This window comes from Carassius carassius, chromosome 28, assembly GCF_963082965.1.
Source record: "Carassius carassius chromosome 28, fCarCar2.1, whole genome shotgun sequence".
Lineage (NCBI taxonomy): Eukaryota > Metazoa > Chordata > Actinopteri > Cypriniformes > Cyprinidae > Carassius > Carassius carassius.
In genome coordinates, this window is record NC_081782.1 from 31,088,916 (window position 1) to 31,096,770 (window position 7,855).

Sequence of the window (7,855 nt, forward strand, 5' to 3'; positions counted from 1 at the left end):
GGTTCACCCTTTTGGAATGGTAAACATGACACTATTTATCACTCACACAAATAAATCACTTAATATTTTGATAATTGAATTGGTTTTTGCTGTTAAACCGTTTTTTTTTTTTTTTTGTAACACATTGCACTTCATGTGTTTACAGATTTGTGCAGAATTTGAGACCTATAGAATTACCATAGGCCCATTAGAATCAACAGTCTTTGCCAAACTGGATCGGCACTACAGAACTTATGAAGATGTTTGCATACTGAAGAAGAGTGCTTGGACAAATACTGAAACCCTCTTGGTGCCCACTACACAGGTAAGAACAACTGCACTCAACACAACCTTGTATTAAAACATTATTCTCTCACTGGCCACTGGAAATTGACAAAAAAAGACAGATAGATTAAGATTAGGTTTATTAGTACAATAAATACAAAAGATGTGGTATTACTATAAACTGACAGATTATGAATGAATTTGCCTCCCAAAAACAATTCATTTTGATGCAAGGCAGGGGTGTCCAGACCTGCTCTAGGAAAGCCAGTGTTCTGTGGAGTTTAGCTCTAACTCACCTGCCTGGAACTTCTAGTAAGACTTTATTGTTTTAAAATTCCCAAGAACCTTGATTAGCTGGTTCAGGTGTGTTTAACTGGCTAGGTCACCCAAAAATAAACGTCATTAATTACTAGGGCTCTCACTTTTAGTTCGAAAATCGATTGCACAAGCGATCGGACCAACCAAAAAAAGTTTCGAAAATGAAAATAGGGAATCGATTTTAACCAAATATGTACACTATTCATTTTAAAATAATTAAACAATTAAAAATATAGAGGTAACAAAACTCACAAACAAGCAGAAAAAGAAAATAAAGAATTCCGAAAGTGCAGTATGCGTTGTGAAAGCTAGACAAAAAATACCAGCAATTTTACGTGCCTGTAAGACCCAGTGACGTCGAAAGCGACCTCTTATGCTGCGTTCACACCAAACGCGAATAGAGCGTCTGGAGGTCTCATTCGCCTCATTCGCGCTTCTAGTTACAGGAGATTCTGAGTTATGATATAGCAAGCTGACAGTGACCGGCTTCTGTGGTGGAGAATTGCGCAGCTGTACCTGAGTGCCCCTGGGACATCAGTGCGGTCGGAGCGCGTCTTCTCAACAGCTGGACATATAGTGAATAAAAAACGCTCTGCTCTGGACACATGGCCTGTTCTCAAGTCCATTTAAAGTTACATTTTTTTGAACAGTTGTTTGAAACTGATTGAATCATTATTTAAAATAATCTTGGAGATTTTTGAATTGCCTAAATCATAAATGCAGCCGGGTTGAAGCCTGCACTGATGTTTTTCTTTTGTCATGGCAGCCGTCCCCTCTGCACATATATTTTTTGCTGTTTGTTATTCTGCACGAAACTTCATGCCAATAAATAAGAAATATCTCTTTACGTTCGTCTGTTATTTGACGTTGAAAAAGGAAACGTCTTTTTTTTTTTTGACATGGAAAATCGATTTTACAATCGATTCAATGAACACTTATGTCTTAAAAATCGAAAATTATTTTTTTTTCACAAAAGTGACAGCCCTATTAATTACTCACCCTCATGTAGATGTAGTCTGAGCACGCGGACGCACTTCCGGAAAAATCGGCCGAAAAAAAGGCAAAAGACCGGCCGATTACCAATCGCGTATTTTAAGCAAAAACTGTCCAGTTTCCGATTGATGGCGGGTCAATCGGTGCATCCCTAATATTTATATGAAAATGCAAAAGAGTTCTGAACCTCCATAAAGGCTGCAATGCTACTGAAATGTTCCCAGAGTCATAGTAAGGACATCAGTAAAACAGTTCATGTGACATCAATGCTTCAACCACACTTTTACAAAGCTACAAGAATACGTTTTTGTGCAAAGAAAACAAAAATAGCGATTTTATTCAACAATTCTTCTCCAAATCACATATGCCGCCATTATGGAGAGTAACAAGAGGCATGAACGTCTCAAGGTTACGTATGTAACCCTAGTTCCTTGAAGGAACGAGACGCTGCGTCGAAACGCTTTTGGGGAACGTCCCTGACGAGACCGACTCTGAATATCGTGTGCAATCAGTCCAACGGAAAGGCGTGACGTCACGGGCGGGGTGACGTAGCGACCAGGAAGCTATAAAAGCACGTGCCGTGCAGCTGGCTTCAGCTTCGAGTAGGGAAGCAAACGCCGGCAGGGGTGCCGGGAGTATGGCTCTGCGACGCAGCGTCTCGTTCCTTCAAGGAACTAGGGTTACATACGTAACCTTGAGACGTTCCTTTTCAGGAACTCGAGCTGCGTCGAAACGCTTTTGGGGAACGATGTGCCCACGCTGCCAGACTTCCAAATCCCTGCCTAGTGTGTAGTCAAAAGAGCACAGCTAAGACGAGAGAACAGAAGAGCCCGGCGTGGCTCGCATGTCAAGATCGTAAAATCGGACAAATGTGGAGGGCGTGGACCACCCCGCAGCGTTGCAGATGTCCAAGAGGGACACACCTGCTGAGAAGGCCTTGGAGGCCGCCATACCCCGAGTTGAGTGAGCCTTGGCCCCCAAAGGAGGGGGAAGACCAGAGGACTCATAGGAGACGTTGATAGCCTCGACTATCCAACGACTAAGGGTCTGCTTGGTGGCAGGAGAACCCTTGTTAGAAGGACCGTAGCAAACAAGCAATTGGTCTGATTTTCTCCACAGGGCAGCTCTGTGGACGTATGCGTCCAGTGCTCGCACTGGACACATACAGTTTAGCTTCTCTTGGTCTGGCTCCCGAAAGGGAGGAGGACAGAAGGCCTGCAGTACGATAAGTTGTGGTGTAACAGAGGGAACCTTCGGAACATAACCCACTCGAGGGTATAAGAATGCTTTGGCCATACCAGGGGCAAAGTCTAAGTAAGTAGGGGCCACCGAAAGGGCCTGAAGATCTCCAACTCTCTTTAGTGAGGTGATTGCCAGTAACAGGGCAGTTTTAAGTGTCAGATGTCTATCTGAGATATCTTGTATTGGCTCGAATGGAGCTTTACAAAGAGCCTCTAGAACCACAACCAAATCCCAGGGGGGAACACGGGATCGTACTGGAGGTCTCAGCCTCAGCGCACCGCGGAGGAAACGTGTAACTAGGGGGTGTCTACCCACTGACTGACCATTGAAAGGGACATGGAAAGCAGCTATGGCCGCCACGTAAACCTTTAAGGTGGAGTGGGATAACCCCGCAGAGAGCCTGGCTTGTAAAAACTCCAGAACTGTACCAACTGGGCAGTCTGCTGGGTCAAGCTGGCGGTCTCTGCACCATGAAGTGAAGAGCTTCCACTTCAGGGCGTACAGTTTCCTCGTAGAGGGAGCTCTGGATTGGAGTAGGGTCTCAACAACCTCGGTTGAGAGACCAGCTGCTAACAGCTGTGCCCCCTCAGGGGCCACACCCACAGCTTCCACAACATTATCGTGCCCTGCGCCTGTGAGAGTAGGTCTGTCCTGATCGGTATCTCCCACAGAGAGCCGTCGAGGAGCGAGACTAGATCTGAGAACCATACTCGGCCCGGCCAGAACGGGGCTACTAGTAGTAGACGGGCCCCGTCCCGGCGTACTCTCGCCTAAACTCCCGGGAGCAGAGCGATAGGGGGAAAAGCGTACAGACGAAGCCTCGGCCAGGTCTGTACCATAGCGTCCAGTCCCAGAGGAGCTGGATGAACTAGAGAGAACCAGAGGGGACATTGCGATGTCTCCTGAGTCGCAAAGAGGTCCACCTGGGCTGTGCCAAATACTCTCCATATCTGCTTCACCACCTCGGGGTGAAGCAGCCATTCCCCGGGCCTCGGCCCCTGTCTCGACAGTATGTCTGCTCCCACATTCAATCTCCCAGGAATATACACTGCTCTGATCGAGAGGAGTTTGCCCTGGGACCACAGAAGGATCTGGTGTGCCAGCTTGTACAAGGGGCGCGAACGCAGACCCCCCTGGTGATTGATATAAGAGACCACTGATGTGTTGTCGGTGCGCACCAACACATGGTGACCTCTCAGGTCTGGGAGGAAATATTTCAATGCTCGATAGACTGCTAGTATCTCTAGGCAATTGATGTGCCATGTTAGATGGCGACCACTCCACAGTCCGCGGGCAGGGTGGCCACTCATGACCGCACCCCAACCGGTGAGGGACGCATCTGTCGCTATCGTTACACGGCGACAAGGAACTCCCAGCACCGGGCCCTGATTCAAGAACCAAGGTTTCCTCCACATGTCTAAGGCACGAAGGCACCGCCGTGTGACCTTGATAACTCGAAGTGGATTTCCCCTCGGGGAAAAGCCCTTGGACTTGAGCCACCACTGTAGGGGTCTCATGTACAGCAGGCCAAAAGGTATCACGTTGGACGCAGCTGCCATCAGCCCTAACAATCTCTGGAATTGTCTGACAGTGAGTGACTGGCCTTCTTTGACTCTCTCGACTGATGTGAGGATCGACTCGATCCGAGCAGGAGACAAGCGTGCCTGCATCGTGGTCGAATTCCACACTACGCCTAGATAGGTGGTTCTCTGAACTGGAGAAAGTACACTCTTCTTGGCGTTTAGTCTCAAACCCAGCTCCCCCATGTGTGCGAGAACGACATCTCGATGTCGAGCCGCCATCTGCTCTGATTGAGCTAGGATCAACCAATCGTCGATATAATTTAAGATGCGGATGCCCTGCATACGGAGGGATACCAGAGCCGCATCCATACATTTTGTGAACGTGCGGGGTGAGAGTGCGAGGCCAAAGGGAAGTACTCGATATTGATAAGCTTTGCCCCCGAAAGCGAACCTCAGAAACTTCCTGTGTTGTGGAAGGATGGATATGTGGAAGTATGCGTCTTTGAGATCTATTGTGACAAACCAGTCCTCGGATCTGATTTGAGCTACAACCGGGTTGACAGTGAGCATTTTGAACTTCAGTGACATAACTGTGCGGTTCAGGAGACGTAAGTCTAAGATCGGACGCAACCCCCCATCCTTCTTTGGAACTATGAAATACCTGCTGTAAAACCCGGATTCCCTGTCTAGAGGAGGGACCACCTCGATGGCCTCCTTCCTTAATAGGGTATTCACTTCAGCCTGCTGGGGGCCGACCACAGTCGGTGTAACCCCGTTGAACTTCGGTGGTGGATGACCGAACTGAATGCAATAGCCTCTTTCTATTGTACGCAGGACCCATTGAGATACATTTGGCAGTAGCTTCCACGCTGCTAAATAATCTACTAAGGGAATCAGTCTCTCGAGACTGACCTCTGGTGTAAGAGGCCCCCGAAGGGGCGGCGAGCATCCCAGCTCCGCTACGCTCATGGGCGGACATAACTGGGGGTGGAAGCCCCCGACTCAGAGCGTCGTTGCCCTCGGTCCCGACGTGGGGGAGCACGAGTGGCGACGCTCTGTTTTTGCGCTTCCCGGTGTGAGGAGCCGGTATGTGGCGTGGTCATCTCCCGCCCAGATGCACCACTAGAGCAACGAGGGAGGAAACTCTGGAACGCCGCCGCCTGCTTATGTGCCTCCTGGAACCTGTCGACGACAGTATTAACTGTGTCGCCGAACAGGCCCGAGGCTTGAAGCGGGGCGTCCAGGAGGCAGACCCTGTCTCGTTCTTTAATTTCTGACAGGGTCAGCCACAAATGCCTCTCCGCGGCCACTAAGGCTGCCATAGACCGCCCAATTGCGCGAGCGGTCTCCTTAGTGGCGCGGAGGGAGAGATCAGCGGTCTTTCTGAGTTCTTCAATATCTTCAGACTTAATCCCCTCCCCCTCATCGACATCTCTCAGCAGGTCAGCCTGATAAGCTTGCAGGGCTGCCATAGTATGAAGGCACGCCCCAGCCTGACCTGCTGCCACATAACCTTTGCCCACTAGCGATGATGTAACTCGAAGCGGCTTAGTGGGCAATGTCGGAGCCTTTAGAGACGAGGCCGAACCGGGTGACAGATAGCCCGCGAGCGTCTGTTCGACCCGTGGCATCGCTCTATAACCACGCTCTCCCAGCCCCATCACGTTGCCATAATATAGTGAATCAGGGCCAAAGAGGCGGGTCGAATACGGGTGGTTCCACGATCTTGATAACTCATCATGGAGAAGGCTCTGACGTGGAGGTGGTTGCTTCGGCCACAGAAAGCGTTCATCTCATTTGCTTCTCTGCGGCTCAGTCTGTTTCTCAGCAGGCCAGTCGATTTTTAATTTATCTACTGCACGCGTGACCACCTCCAAAAGCTCCTCATACTGGGGCGACAGGGGTGGCGAATCCCCAGCAACAGTCTCCACATCGACCTCCTCGGAGGACGAGAGGTGAAGAGCTGATCCCTCACCCTGGGGGGAAGAAACAGACGAGCGTGCTTCCGAACCCAGGGTTTGGGCGCCGGATCTGGCAGATGAGGAAGGAGATAAGGACTGGCCCGTCTCCATTCCTTCTGACAAATCCACCTGCGAACCCCACGAGTGCAGCAGCCGCTCTGCCTCGGCAGAAGCGGAGCCAGCACCACGAGGAACGCTGGTGAAGGCTCCCTCCTCGAAGAGAGCCCTCCGGGATCAAAGCGTCCGCATTGGCAATCGTTCGCAATGAGAGCCGAGAGCCGACTCCCCCTCGAGAGCCGACTCAGCGTGCTTCGATCCCAGGCAAGCCACGCACAGCCTGTGTGTATCCCCGCTCATAATGTAGCGAGGGCAGGGAGGAACACACAATCTGTAACGTGGCTTGGAATCGCCCTTCAAATGTTTTTTGCTTTTGCTTAGGCATATTGAGCTGTTTTAGCGATCTTTTTTAAGCTAAGGGACAGACAACAATAAATAGGACCAACAGGACAAACTTTTGACATGCACACACAGAGCGCTTGCTGACAGATTCGAAGCTGAAGCCAGCTGCACGGCACATGCTTTTATAGCTTCCTGGTCGCTTCGTCACCCCGCCCGTGACATCACGCCTTTCCGATGGACTGATCGCACACGATATTCAGAGTCGGTCTCGTCAGGGACGTTCCCCAAAAGCGTTTCGACGCAGCTCGAGTTCCTGAAAAGGAACATTGCTTTCCTCTGCGTGTAATCAAGGCTCAGCGCATGCATGTTCGAGGTCAGCAGCACCATGCGCATGAATTATTTACTTGCTGTTGATAATGGTGGAAGATGCGATTTGGAGAAGAATTGTTGAATAAAGTCGCTGTTTTGATTTTGTTTGCACAAAAAAGTATTCTTGTAGCTTTGTAAAATTATAGTTGAACCACTGATGTCACATGGACTGTTTTACTAATGTCTTTACTATGTTTCTGGGTCTGGGAACATTCCAGTTCTGTTGCTTACCGTGCAGGGTCCAGATGTGTGTACCGTTTTCTGCTTGCCTGTATTTCCCATAAGAAGATGAGTGACTGACTTTTTTTTCATGTAATTTTAGGGGAAAAAAACAGGCTAAATTTAGTTTTTTCATCTTCAGACTAATGAAATTGAAGTATCCGAATGAAGACCCTAGCCGTATGGAGTATATGGTGAGTTCAAGGTTAATAAATGATTTGTTTAAGTTAATACACAAGAATTTGAGTTCTCCATCCTTTTAAATACTTGTAGGATACAGACGTTGACAGCAATCAGAAGACTCGTGGGAATCTGTTTGAAGCTGCATCATTGAAGACAGTCCAGCAGAAGTTGGAGTTTTAAAGGATAAAGTTCTTCAGGACCTAGCAGTTTACAGTCTGCAAAGCCATGTTTCTGGGACTGATATATGGACTGAACTTGAGCAACCCTCCTGAACTCAGGTACACATTTGGAGTACTGAAGAAGTCATTTCTGGAGCCAGTTCCTGTTCCTGGAATAAGGTTTGATTGGTTACCCATGAATGCCAGTTAGAAAATGAGTAGTTTG

General features: G+C 48.9%; 1 long non-coding RNA gene across 1 annotated transcript; it reads left to right on the top strand.

The window, feature by feature from the left end:
* The first annotated feature begins 205 nt into the window (after window positions 1-205).
* On the top strand, window positions 206-7,467 carry LOC132108547 (uncharacterized). Its single transcript, XR_009424473.1, has 3 exons — window positions 206-304; window positions 499-576; window positions 7,431-7,467. It is a non-coding gene; the product is annotated as an uncharacterized LOC132108547 (long non-coding RNA).
* The last annotated feature ends 388 nt before the right edge of the window (window positions 7,468-7,855 follow it).